Source organism: Vicugna pacos, chromosome 9, assembly GCF_048564905.1.
Source record: "Vicugna pacos chromosome 9, VicPac4, whole genome shotgun sequence".
Taxonomy (NCBI): domain Eukaryota; kingdom Metazoa; phylum Chordata; class Mammalia; order Artiodactyla; family Camelidae; genus Vicugna; species Vicugna pacos.
This window is the reverse complement of record NC_132995.1, coordinates 10097049-10110774: the sequence shown is the minus strand read 5'-3', so window position 1 is coordinate 10110774 and position 13726 is coordinate 10097049. Positions and strand designations below refer to the sequence as shown.

The 13726-nt window shown below is 38.8% G+C and overlaps 1 long non-coding RNA gene across 2 annotated transcripts in view; it reads right to left on the bottom strand.

Annotated features, from left to right (window-relative positions):
- The window catches only part of LOC140698075 (uncharacterized), a 56196-nt gene that overhangs the window by 26145 nt on the left and 16325 nt on the right, over nt 1–13726 (bottom strand). For both annotated transcript variants that reach the window (XR_012075504.1, XR_012075505.1), the window contains exon 3: nt 11880–11941. This is a non-coding gene — a long non-coding RNA (uncharacterized lncRNA). The remainder of the gene's footprint in view (nt 1–11879; nt 11942–13726) is intronic.

The window sequence follows — 13726 nt, the reverse complement described above, 5'->3', positions numbered from 1 at the left end:
AAAGACAAATACTGCACAAACTCACTTGCATGTGAAATCTAAAATAGTCAAACTCACAGAAACTGAGAGTATTATGGTGGCTACCGGGGACTGGAGGAGGGAGAAAACGGGGAGATGTTGGCCAAAGAAAACAGTTTCAATTATGCAAGATGAAGAAGTGCTAGAGTCACAACAAAGTGACTAAGCAATATTTTATTTTTTACTTGAAATTTGCTAAGAGGGTTGATCTTAAGTTTTCACACACACATACAAGGTGACTATCTGAGATGATGTACAGGTTAATCAGATTGATAATGATAATTATTTCACAATGTATGTCTATCTCAAATCATTAAACTACATCCCCTAAACATATGCAATTTTTACTTGTCAAATATTCCTCAATAAAAAATATATAATAAATCAGCTCAGGAAGACTGTGGGGTATAAGATCAATACACAAAGTCAATTATATCTCTAAATATTAGCAAAGACCAAGCTGAAAATGCAATTAAGAAAACCATTTCATTTACAATGGTAAACAAAGAGTAAAATACTTAGGAACAGATTTAACAAAAGAAATGAAAAAAATAAATATATATTGTGAAAACCACAAAACATTGTGGAAAGAAAGTAAAGAAGAAACAGAAAGACATCCCATGTTTGAGGATCAGGAGAGTTAATATTGACGACATGGCAATACTCCCCAAACTGACCTACAAATTTAATGCAGTCCCTATCAAAATTCTAGCTGGCTTCTTTGCAGAAATTGATGAGCTAATCTTAAAATTCAAGGAAACTTTAGGACCCAGAATAGTCTAAAATTGTTTCTGAAGAAAAACAAAATGGAGGACTCACATTTCTCAGTTTCAAAACTTTTAGGAAGCCACCCAATCAAGAGAGTGTGGTGTTGCTGGTATAAGGATAGACATGTGGAACAATAGACTCTAACTGAAAATCCAGAATTAAACCTTCACATTTGCAACTGATCTTCAACAACATATTCAGACAGTTCAATGAGGAAAGAAGAATCTTTGCAACAAGTGGTGCTGAGACAAGTAGATCTGCGTGTAAAGTGAGTTGGCTACCTCCTTCATATCATCTGCAAGAGTTAACTTAAAATGGGTCATAGACTTAAATTTAAGAGCTGAAACTATAACATTCTTAGAAGAAAATATAAGAGTAAATTTTAAGAACTTGGGTTAATAAATAAATTTTTACATACAACACTAAAAAGACAAATGACAAAAGAAAAAGGTTATAAATTGGACATTATCAAAACACATGCTTATGCTTCAAAATACAATCAGAAAATGAAAAGAAAACTGCCAGAATGGGAGAAAAGTATCTGCAAATCAGGTGTCAGATAAGGAACTTGTATCTAGAACATATAAAGAACTCTTACACTTCAATAATATATGACAAATTTTCAACATCATTAGACAAGGAAAATCCCAATGATACACCTCTTCATTCCAACAAGATGGCCCACAAAAGATATATGCACCCCAACGTTCATAGCAGCATTATTTACAATTGCAAAGATATGGAACCAACGTAAGTGTCCATCAGATGAATGGATAAAGAAGATGTGGGATATCCATATATCTGTCAGTCTGTCTATCTATCTGTCTGTCTATCTATCTATCTATCCATCTATCACAGAATACTACTCAGCCATAAAAAAAATAATGAAATTTTGTCATTTGCAACAATATGGATGGACATGGAGGGTATTATGCTATGTGAAATAAGTCAGAGAAAAACAAATACTGTATGATATCACTTATATGTGGAATCTAAAAAATAAAGCAAAATAGGGAACATAAGAAAAAAGAAACTGACTCCCAAATATAGAGAACAAACTAGTGGTTATCAGTGGGGAGAGGAAAGGGGGGAGGGGCAAATGGGGTAGGGAATTAAGAGGTACAAACTACTATGTATAAAATAAATAAGCTACAAGGATATACTATGCAAAACAGGGAATGTAGCCAATAGTTTATAATAACTATGAATGAAATATAACTTTTAAAAATTGTGAATCACTATGCTGTACACTTGAAACTTACATAATATTGTACATCAGCTATACCTCAATAAAAACAAGTTAAAATAGGGGGAGGCTACAGCTCAGTGGTAGAGCACGTGCTTAGCATGCAGGAGGTCCTGGGTTCAATCCCCAGCACCTCCACTAAAATAAATAAATAAATAAATCTAATCACCTCCCCCTCCAAAAAAAAAAAGTTAAAATAAAAATAAAATGTCCAACTTTGACAAAAAGTTTTGAAATATGCAAAGAAACAAAACGGTACTTTACCAGGAACAAACCAATCAGTAGAAACTTTCAGAAGTTCAGATGATAGACTTACTAGACAAAGACTCCATATATTATGAATATGTTCAAAGAACTGAAAAAGGCCATGCCATTTTTTTTTAAAGTTTGATGATATTGATCCATTGAGTAGAGAATACCAATAGAAAGTTAGAAATTATTCTTTTCAAAAAGACCAAATGGAAATTCTGCAGTTTGAAAGGATAATAACAAAAGTAAAAAGCTCACTAGAGAGGTTCAACAGCAGATTTGGGCTAGCAAAAGAATCAGCAAACTTGGTGATAGATCAATAAAGATTATTCATCCTGAAGAAAAAAAGAAAAAAAAAAGAATGAAGAAAATTCAATAGAGTCTCAGGGACCTGTGGGACACTATGATGTTTAGCAACATACACACAATGGGAATACCAGAAGGAGAAGAGAGAAAGGGGCAGAAATAATAATAAGATCAACTTAGGGAGTATTGCCATCTTAATGTTAAGTCTCCTCATCCATGAACATGGGATGTCTTTCCATTGATTTAGGTCTTCTGAATTCCTTTCTGTAATGCTCTGTACGGATCAATCAGGTGGATTTTTGAGTGTCTTGCAAATTACACTTCAATAAAGCTCTTTTTAAAAACAAGAAAAAAAAAGTAAGTTTCTTGAGTGCTTACACTGGGTCGCATGGCCTGGACCATTATTCAGACAGCAGAAGAAATGCACAATGAATTCTTCTCTTCTAGGGATTGAATGTTCTTAATACTAATCAGAAAGTCCTAGACATCGCTCAGAGATTAATCTATACACATATTAGCCCCCTGCATCTATCTCATGAATTTTCATGATTGGATTTTCCATCAAACTAAAAGAAACAAGGGACACTTCCCCTCTTATTACTACAAAGCCTGCCTCCTACAGCTCCTACTTATCCACTCTGCACCTAAGTGTAGCATCCCTGGGGGGCCCTGTGTGGTGCACAATGTCCTCTTCCTCGAAGCTTTCTTGTGCTGTCAGATCTCAACTGTGCAGCATTGGGTGTTGTTTATTTCATCATCTCATACTATTTAAGGTGGGGTGAATGGCAGATGATCAGAAGAGTATGGCTAGTTCCCTCATGATTCTCCATCCAGCAGTATTGAACTGTAAGGGGTAGAAACAATGGTCCACTTCTCTGGCAACTGCAGACCTCCAACCTCCTCCTAATATCAGGAATCTGCTATGACTCACTGTTTCTGTTCCCACACCCTACACTAAAAAAATCTCTCTCTCCTTTTTCTCTCTTGTCCCTCTGATCTTCATCTCTATCTCCCTGTATATATATCTATTTCTAGCTCTCAGACCTGGCATAAATTTCTCAGTGAGTCCAGGCTTTCACAGAAAACAAGAGGTCATTTTTAACACTCAAAGATGCTAGGAAAAGACTCACTGGGGATCTTAGTTTAACGGAGTTTCTACATTTGATTTTTTTTTTTGGAAGGGGAATATAGTAGAAATTTTTTAGTGTGACATGCAAATATTATGGGTTGTATTGTGGATTCGTCACCAGTTGTGGGTTCTGGCCAGCAGAAGTCCCACCGAGACGGAATGAATTACTCAAGACTCTGTGGAAAAAGTCAAGAGCAAGAGGGAGTCGGGAGCCAACTCCACGAACCTCTCAAAAGCTCCCACATTTATTGTGTACAATCAAAGGAGAAATCACTGACAGTTGTGTGATGGAATGCAGGAATTTAGGGAAAGACAGAGTGGGATTGAGATTGTAGAGTTTGGCTCAAGGTCAGAAGACCCTTTATGTTTTGGTAAATCATGTTCGTGTTGGCATCAGCGAGCCTTACAGCTTATCAGGGCGGAACGTATGAGAAGCAGCTGCTTGACATTTTTCTTAGGCTCATGCGGCTGTGCCTGTCTTAGGTTGCCCCCCTCTGGGGATCTTACCTCTCATTGGCTAATCAGCCTTCTCACCTCTGAGTCTGCAGCTTTTTATAACGTCTTTAGCATTCCAGCCCAAGACTCGTTCCTTTGGGGGCCTACAGTTTAACTTTAGGGAAGTCAAGGGAAGAGGGGAGCAAGATATAATCTTACAGATTTGTTAAAGCAGACCGCCAGACCAGCCAGTTCCTTGCTTTGGGGATAGAAGACTGTCTAACAGTAGGCACGCCCAGAGTTTATAGCCAAGGGCCTAGGTCGTTGCAACGAGCAGAGTGCTATCTAAAACCTCAACTATGCAAGTAAGGCAGTTACTAAGCACATTTGCTCTCCTTTAAGGAGACAAGCGGCTGGGGTCTGTTACAATTTGTTAACCCAATCACGGGCTCCCACATTGTGTGTGAGTTTCAAAATGGAATTATCAAAGCTCACTGTGTTTATTGTGGGCTTTCCAGATTAATTACTCTCATTATAGGAACAAAAAGCAACTCTCATAGAAGACAGTGATGAAGGTAAAATATGCAAAACTGGAAAGATAATTCTACAATGTTTCCGTTTCCTTTTTGCCATTTTCCCTTGGCAAATGCGTGTGAGCTGGACATATACCTATCTTCAAGAAAAAGCCATGTTTGTTTATCAATTATTACCCCATCCTAACACACACACACACAAAATGAGCTACCCTTGTTGCTTGCCTTAACTTGAGTCAATTCTATCACTGATACTTTCAGCGTATGTAGCATCTGTTTCAGCTGATCATTTCTGTCCGTTGTATCACCTTTATTCCTTTCTACTCCACATCAACCACACCTAATCCTCCCAGGAATGCACCTCTTAGTTCTCCTCTTTCAGGAAGCTAGCAGCCTCACAAAAACAAAAGAAATGTAAAAGGCGTTAGTGATGAGGACTGAGAGGAGAAGAGGAGGTGATGAGTGATGGAAGCAGAGAGAGGAGAGGAGACGAAAGGGAAAGAGAAGGGTGAGAGCAGAAAAAGTGGGGCGATGGAGAAAACGGGAAAGAGGAAGGGGAGAGGGAGGAGGGAAGAGGAAGGAAATGCAAGAGAGAAAGAGAAGAGCTGTAATATTAACTATGCGCCAAACATGGTGGTGAGGACTTCACACTGAACCATCTCATGGAGTCTTATCACAGTTTTAGTGGAAGGACTGAAAATAGCACCGTTTTATATGTAAGAGAGCAAAAGCTCAGAAAAAGTCAAATACATTTCCCAGGATGTAACAGCTAATAAAAGTTCTGATGAAGATCAGACCCAGGAGTATCAGATTCCAAATCCTAAATCTGTACTATGCTGCCCTCCACGGTGTATTTAAGACATGTAGATACAAAAACACTAAAGAGATAATGTGATGTCGTTCTAAGAATATTTGTTTCAAATTCAATCTTGCCAAAAAAAATGATCTTTTATGAATCTTGCTTTTCTCTCCTATAAATGGGAATGGTCGACTCCCCTTGCAAGATTTTGGTGGGGATTCTATAAACTCATAAGATGCTCAATAAATCAATCCTTTCTTCTCCAGTGGTATTTACTTGGGTATAATCTGAGGTCAAGCAGGCTTGGGATGGGTAGCAGAGAGCGAGTCTGAATCTTCAAGTTGTAGGACAGTGACCCTAATTTAGGAAAAGAAAAGAGACATTTCAAAGATGATTTCTTCTGATTCAGAGAATTCTAACCAGATTAAAGGTAAAGACATCTACTTGAAATCAAGAAATATCAGTTAATAAAAGAACAAAGAGGCAGAAAAGAGGCCATACAGAGAAGGAAGCAACAAGCACTTCAAGATATCCAATTCCTTTAAATTAGTGAAAAGCCTTTGACGTAGAGAAAGACAATAAACCAAGAAACAAAATGCAGAGAAAATCCAGATTCAGGTAAAACAGCTGGATGAAGTTCACTTTCCTTTGTTTTCAGAAGAGAGAAAAGCCACCTTCATAAATTCTCTCATTTTTACTTTCCTTAAAAAAAAAAGTCTACTGGATTTTCTGCGTAAATAATTATATCACCAGGAAAAGAGAATGCCACAATATATTAAAATATTAATATGTCATCCAAGTTGAATTTTTCAAAGGAAAGTTACGCAGGCTCAGAATTAGGAGAGCTAACAATGACATCAATAGATTAAATATGAATATCACACAAAACCAGTAATATGGGAGAACGTGACTCAATTTCCCCTCCACCAGCTGGGGAAACTTTTAATTTGGAATCACTGACTCAGAGAACTAAAACTGATGGCAATAACAGCTAGTGCTTACAGAACACTTGCCGTGATCCAAGTATATGCTAAGAGCTGTACTGGCATTATTCACTTAATGCTCAAACTTTCATTCCCTTGCTATTCTCTGAGCAGGATATTATTTATTAACTTTTTTTTTATACAGAAGGAAATGAAGCCTCAGAGAGTTTATGTATGTTGCCCAAGGTCACACAGTGAAGTAGCTGAGCTAGGAATGAAACCCAAGTTTTTGTTTTTGTTCTTGTTTTCTAGCAGCAGAACCATTAAAAAAACAAACAAACAAACACAGAATCTTATGCCAAATCCTGTTTAAAATAAAGCAGAACTGTGTATGAAGGCCTTTTAGGCAGTGTGAAAACACTGATTGTTATAATTAAGAAATATTAGTGGTCGGGAACTCCCTCAGCTTTTGTTTATATGGGAATGTCTTAACTTTTCCCTCACTTTTGAAATACAGTTTTGCTGGATATAGAATTTTTAGTTGACAGGTTTTTTTTTTTTTCTTTTAGCACTTTGAATATATTAACCCTCTGTCTTCTGGCCTCCAAAATTTCTGATGAGTAATCTGCTCGTGATCTTATTGAGGATCCTTTGTATGTGATGATTTGCTTCTCTCTTGCTGTTTTCAAAATTTTTCTCGTCTTTGTCTTTTGAAAGTTTGATTATAATGGGTCTCAGTGTGGCTCTTTCTGAGTTCATCTTACTGGGAGTTTGCTGAGCTTCTTGGATATTTATGTTCATGTCTTTCATGAAGTTTGGTGGTCTTTCAACCATCATTTCTTCAAAGATTCTCACACTGCTCCTTTCTCTTTCTCATCTCTTTCTAGGACTCCCATGATGTGTATGTTGGTTTGCTTATTGGTATCCCACAGGTCCCTTATGTTCTGTTCACTCTTCTTCAACCTTTTTTTTTTTCTCTATCTCAGACTTAAGAATTTCCACTGTTTTATATTCAAGTCTACTGATTCTTTCTTCTGCATGCTCAAGTCCGCCTTTGAATCCCTCTCCTGAATTTTTTGTTCAAGTTATTGTACTTTTCAGCTCCAGAATTTCTTTTTGGCTTCTTTTTAGGCTTTCTATCTCTTTATTGATATTTCCATTTTGTTTACACATTGTTTTCTTGACTTTCTCCACATCTTTCTTTAGTTCTTTCAGCATTTTAAGACAGTTATTCTAAAGCCTTTGTCTAACATATCTAGAATTAGGTCTTTTTCAAGGATAGTTCTGTTGATTTTTTTTCTTTAAATAGGCGTACTTTCCTGTTTCTTTGTATGCCTTGTGATTTTTTTGTTGAACACTAGACATTTGAACCTAAGAATGTGGTCATTCTGAACATCATATTCTCCTCCTCCTTGAAGGTTTGATGCTTTTATTGGTTTTGTTTATTGTTTTTGTGGGGGTTTGGTTTTTTTTTAATGTCATAGGCTGTCTCTGTGCTGAGGATCAGCCTGAGATGTAAACTTAAGTTCTCAGGTCTTTTCTGAGCCTCTTCTTGAATATACACAGTAACTTTCTAATTTTTCCCATATGTGTAGTTGTTTTTGAATCTCCTAGTCTTTAATGTCTGGCTCTCTAAAGAGACAAAAGTAAAAATGAAGTGGGGAGAAAAGGTACTAGTCCCTTAAGTTCCCTGGAAGTCACTTCAGCTGGAGAGAGAGAGGGGATTTTAACAATGGGGGAAGGTGCAACAACTATGGCTGCCCACCCCTTTGTCTGGACCTCTGTGATCAGAAGCAACAATCAGTGGTCAGAGAACAGATTCCCCAGTATTTGAAAGACAGGGTCCTTGTTACCCACTCTGGCTCCTACAAACTGCATGCAATTTGTTCCAGGAATACATGTACAGCAACAGTCATACGGCTGGGAGTGGTGGATGGGTAGCTGGAAGTCCTCCCCTAGAAGCTGTAAGACCTGGAAGTTATAAGCTTCCAACAGACTCCTGAGTTCCAAAATAGGTATATCAGACAGATCCTGCTAGTGCAATGGTTGTCTAGATGGGGAGACAGATTCCTGGTGCTTCTTACTCTACCACCTTCCCACTGCTTGCCATATTTATTTAAGCTGAGTAGCTTAGATCAGTAGTTCTAACAAAGTAAAAGGAATTCATGGGGCAAAAATGCATGTTAAATGACACCACAGGGGTACAAACAGAAAATCGAGACCACAGGAACTCTGAAAGACAATGACCTGGCTCTGTCAAAAATTAATTTTAGTGGAATAAAAAGAGAGAGAGACAAAGGAAGCTATAGCTTAAAAGAGACTTAAACACACAAAATCAAGTGCAATGTATAAACCTCATTTGGATCCTGACTTTAAAAACCAGGAAAAAAATATTTCTATGAGACAGGTAGAAAAGTCTATTCATTGATTGGCTATTTACCATACTAGGTATTTTAAATTCTATTATATATGAGAATCAAAACTATGTATTTCAATATGACTTAATGGTTTGTTTCAAGAAAGTCTTGCCTAGAAAGATAAGTCTGTAAAAGAATAAAGAACTCAGTATTTACTCCGGGAAATTCATGCAAACCAGTTTATCTATGCAAACAATTTGTTCACCTGGGCAAACAGCTCCTCTATTGGGATAACAAATTGCTCACCCAGGCAAAAAGCTCACTTACTACACAATAGTTTGCTTATCAAGGCTTGTTTCAAGACCTACGTTTCATTGTGTTCACCAACCCCAAATCATTGTGCCATCATTCTTGCCCAATCTTAGCCGATTTTTTGCTTTGAAAAAACCCATCTCAAGTAGCCGTATTTAATTTTCCCCTTTGTGGCACTGCTGAAACTCTGGTGGTCTTTTTGACAGTTAATGGTATACTAATGGTTTTGTGGCGTTTTTATTTAAAAGGGAGTTTTATCTTTTTGAAGAAATATATTGAAGGATTTCCAAATTTAATGCAACAAAGTGTGAGATCTGCTTCAATATAATATGGGATGGACAGTGGTGGGAGCATAGAAGAAATGAAATTGACCATAAGGTGATAACTGTTGAAGCTCATTGGTAGCTACGTGGAGTTTCCTATGCTATTTTTGTCTACTTATGTGTTTGAAATTGTACAAAAGAAGAGTTTTTTTTTTAAAGTGTGCTACTCAGACCACATCATTAGAGTTATGCCTGATCTTCTGCTTTTCTTCTCCAACCCATTGGCATGTCCAACTTTCAGATTTTCTCCAGAACCTGACCATTTCTCATTACCTCCACTGCTACTTCCGAGGTCCAAACCACCGCCATTTCCCACCTTGATTATTGTAATGGTCTCTATGTTTCAACCTTTGCCCTCCCTTAGTCTCATTCTATTCTCAACCCAGCAGCCAGAGCAATCCTTTTTAAAAATAAGTCTAAATCTTCCTCTCAAAACCCTGCAATGGCTCTCCATCTCACTCAGTGTCAAGGTCAAAGCTCTTACAACAGCCTACAAAGTCCTACACTCTCTGTACCACCCCTTTATCTCTCTGACCTCTTTCCTGTTCCATCAAAGCACCAGGCATGCTCCCACCTCAGGACCTTTGCACTTGCTTGTTCCTTCTGTTTCATGGTGCCTACTTCAGGTCTTTACACAAATGTCCCCTTTTCAAGGAGGCCTTCTCTGACCACCCTATTTAAAACAGCAACCATCTTCCTCAACCTCTTCTCCACCTTTTTTTCTCTCCTTTGTATTTGTCAACATCATATGTCACATTTGTTTACCGCATTTAGTGTCTCCCTCCTTAGAAAACAAGCCCCCCATGAAAAGAGATTTCTGTCTGTTCTGTTCTTTGCTGTAGCCCCAGTAACTAGAACAGTGCCTGAAACAGAACAGGTGCTCAGTAAATATTTATTCAGTGATTATGGTCACTACTTTTATAGGGTGTCCTCACTATTCCTCCAGGGTTCAAATTTAAATTAAGTGCTAAATCCAGGTGGGATACTTAGGAAAGAAAGTTTTGATTAAAAAGATATTCTAAGGGAAGAAAGGAAGGACCCCCACACTGTAGTGTACAATGGTGTATGTAAATGATGCACGTGGAGCAGAATTTGGTGGTAGTGCTCCCCTACCCCGCCCCATGGTGGACCCAGGCCTCTAGACCACAACGTTACCCATAAGTGATCTAGTGTGCTATAAGCAGATTAAAAAAGATGTTCAATTTCCCTCCCTGAGAACCCAGGAAATGCAAACTAAAACAATAAATTACGTGGGCAGCTTTATGAACAATGGAGAAATGAGCAACCTTTGTTCAAGACAAATTTTAATGCAGTGTTTTGCTTTTCTCGATATGTTGCAAGACAAATGACTCAGATTTCTGACTGGTTTTAAAATACAGAAATAATTATATCACAGAGTTAAAAAATACCAGTATGGGTTTGAAAAAAAAAAGTTTGGCAGTACCTACTAAGACTAACATATGTTTGCCTTATGACCTAACAATTCCACATCTGGGTATTTACCCAAGAAAAATGAATGTGTATATCCATGCACAAAAATGCCCATGACAGTTCTATTCATAACAGCTAAAAACTGGAAACAGCCCAAATGCCCATCAACAGTAGACTTGAGTAAACAAATGTGGTACATCTGTAAGAGGAAATGCTTCAGAGCAATCCAAAAAATAACAATTTGCCGTATGCAACAATATAGTTGAATCTTACGACATAATGTAGAGTGAAAGAAGCCAGAGACAAAGGAGTACATAATTGAATGATTCCTTTTGTATAAATATCAGAAACGGATGAATCTAACTCATCGTGAGAGATATCAGAAAGTGGTTACCCTTGGGTGCTATTGACTGGAAGGGGGCACAAGGAAACCTTGTGGAATGATTAGAATGTTCTATATATCTGGACCTAGGTGGTGGTGACATGGATGAACACATATGTATAAATGCATCAAGCTATACACCTCAGTTTTGTGCTCCAAGTTACATGCCAATAAAAGGTTAAATTTAAAAATGTTTTGAATAAGTAGAGTAGAATAAAGGACTAGTTTGTTGGTACTTTCAAGACACGAAATACCAGATAGCAGGACAGGTTGGGTGCACACAGGGAGAACTGGGCCCAGGTTCTCAGATTCCCCCTCTCACCACAAGGTGGCGCTCTCTCCTTTCTCAAACCCCAAGGTGGCTCGCTCCTTTCTCAAGTCTCTCTCACCAAGTCGCTAGGAGGGAAAACCAGCTGAAGATGATATTGCCCACTTAGAAATATCACTGGAGGTGGAGGGTTGTGTGCTTCAGAAAAGAAGAGCATGGGTCTAGGGTGGGAATGCTGTTCAATGACGCCGGCCTCACTACAGAAGACTGTAGCCCTTTCAAAGCAAGGGCTTGAATCCCAGCACTGTCATTTCCTAGCTGTGCGACCTTGGGAATGTCCCTTAACTTCTCTGTGCCTCAGTATCCTCATTTGGACAGTGGAAATAATATTAGTACATACCTTGTGGTGTGGCTGTTGTTTGTGTGAAATTAGAGTCTTCGTGAAGCTCTCAGAAAAATCACCTGGCACAGAAGAAGAGCTGAAAGTCATTACCCAGATAATATTAAGAGATGAAATCTCAGTAACCAAAAGGGGAAGACCTAGCATCCCCTTCTTCTGGGTATGGGGAGCCTGGCTGAGCTGGAGATAAGAGATCACAGTCTAGTTTCTGTGTTCTTTTCCAGAACCTGTTGGTCCACGCATAGTCACCACAGTCAATGCTGGTCTGGACCTGTGGCCGAGAGTCTTTCTGTGGGGACCAAAGCTGTGTGCCTCAGTGTGGGAGACAGAACAACGTCCCTCTAAATTGTCCACATCCTAATCCCTGGGACCTGTAAGTATGTGACCTTACATGGCAAAAGGGATCTTGCATGTGTGATTAAGTTAAGGATCTCGCCCCTTGGCAGCTGGGAAGTGTGGAACCCTCAGAACTCAAGCTGCAAGATGCCAGCTGCCTTAAGGTTCTGTCTGGAAGCACTTGTAATCCTTGGGCAGCCTTCCCAGGAGGTAGTGGGCACAGGATGAGGATGCCAGGGTGTGGGGCTGGTAATGTCCTTCCAGGTCCAGTGTCCTGGGTGATAGGACCTTTGCTCCTGGTCTGATGGTCAGTGCTGGAGAAGTCCTTAGGGACACAGTGCTAGGCATGGGGAGATCCAAGAGCATCTTCAGCATTGCAAAAGCCCAACACTTAACCCAGGTTCTTTGCTTTGGGCCAGAATAAAATCTCTGTATGGCTGGGACATACCAGTGTCTTCCATTGCTCTGAGACCAAGGACCAAAAACATTGAGTTCTGATTGGTAAGACCCAGGGAAATTAATTAACACTCCAAAGGCACCATGAGGGATAATATATCTTCCAAATGTGAAAGATTGGGCTTGGGTTTGCCAGATTAGCTGTAAAAGTATCACTGTTACAACAGACTTGAGCTCCTCAAAGCCCTGAGGATAGGGAGGCTACTCCAGGAGACCACAAACCAGGAAAAACCCATGCCTACAGTTACTAAAAAGATGACAGCTACAGATGAAACCAGCTCCATTCTACATCCTATGAGGCTGGAGAGATGAGAGTGTGCCTGCGTCCCTGCCTCAGGCCCCTGTGCCAGAACAGCTGTCTCTAATCTGCTGGTGACAGCCCAGCCAGCCTTGCTTTTTTTTTTAAAACCAGGGAAGTTCTAGAATCATCTGGCTCCGATCATTTTTACAAGCAGCAAAAGTTCTGGGAAACTGGCTTGTGGAAACCACTGAATTTCCCTTGCTTGAGAAATGGAGACAATCATAATCTGGCTTTATAGAGCTGTTGTCACAATTAAGTGGCCTTCACAGGGCATGCAGGATGGAATGCAGGTTTTTGAGATCCCAAGCTTACACAAGAACTAGGAGGAACTATTTTGATCAAAAGATCTTAGGATGCGTGAAACCCTCATCTGCACCTATATTTACAAACCAATACTTAATCGAGCTAAAGGCAAAAATTAAGAAAAACATGGGTAGGAGAAGGGTATAGCTCAGTGGTACAGTGAGTGCTTAGCATGCAATGAGGTCCTAGGTTCTATTCCCAGTACCTTCATTAAAAAAATAACAATAAAAAATAAACCTAATTAATCCCTCTCCCTCCTAAAAAAACAAATAAACAAAAGATGGTTAAAATGGAAAAAAAAGCACTTAAACTATCTTATCAGAGATAAACAATAACGTCCTGTACCTTGTAATAGCCTATAATGGAAAAGAATATGAAAAAAAGGATAAATCAATGTATAATTGATTGATAGATAAATATTTAGATCTAAATGAATCCACTTAGATTAAAA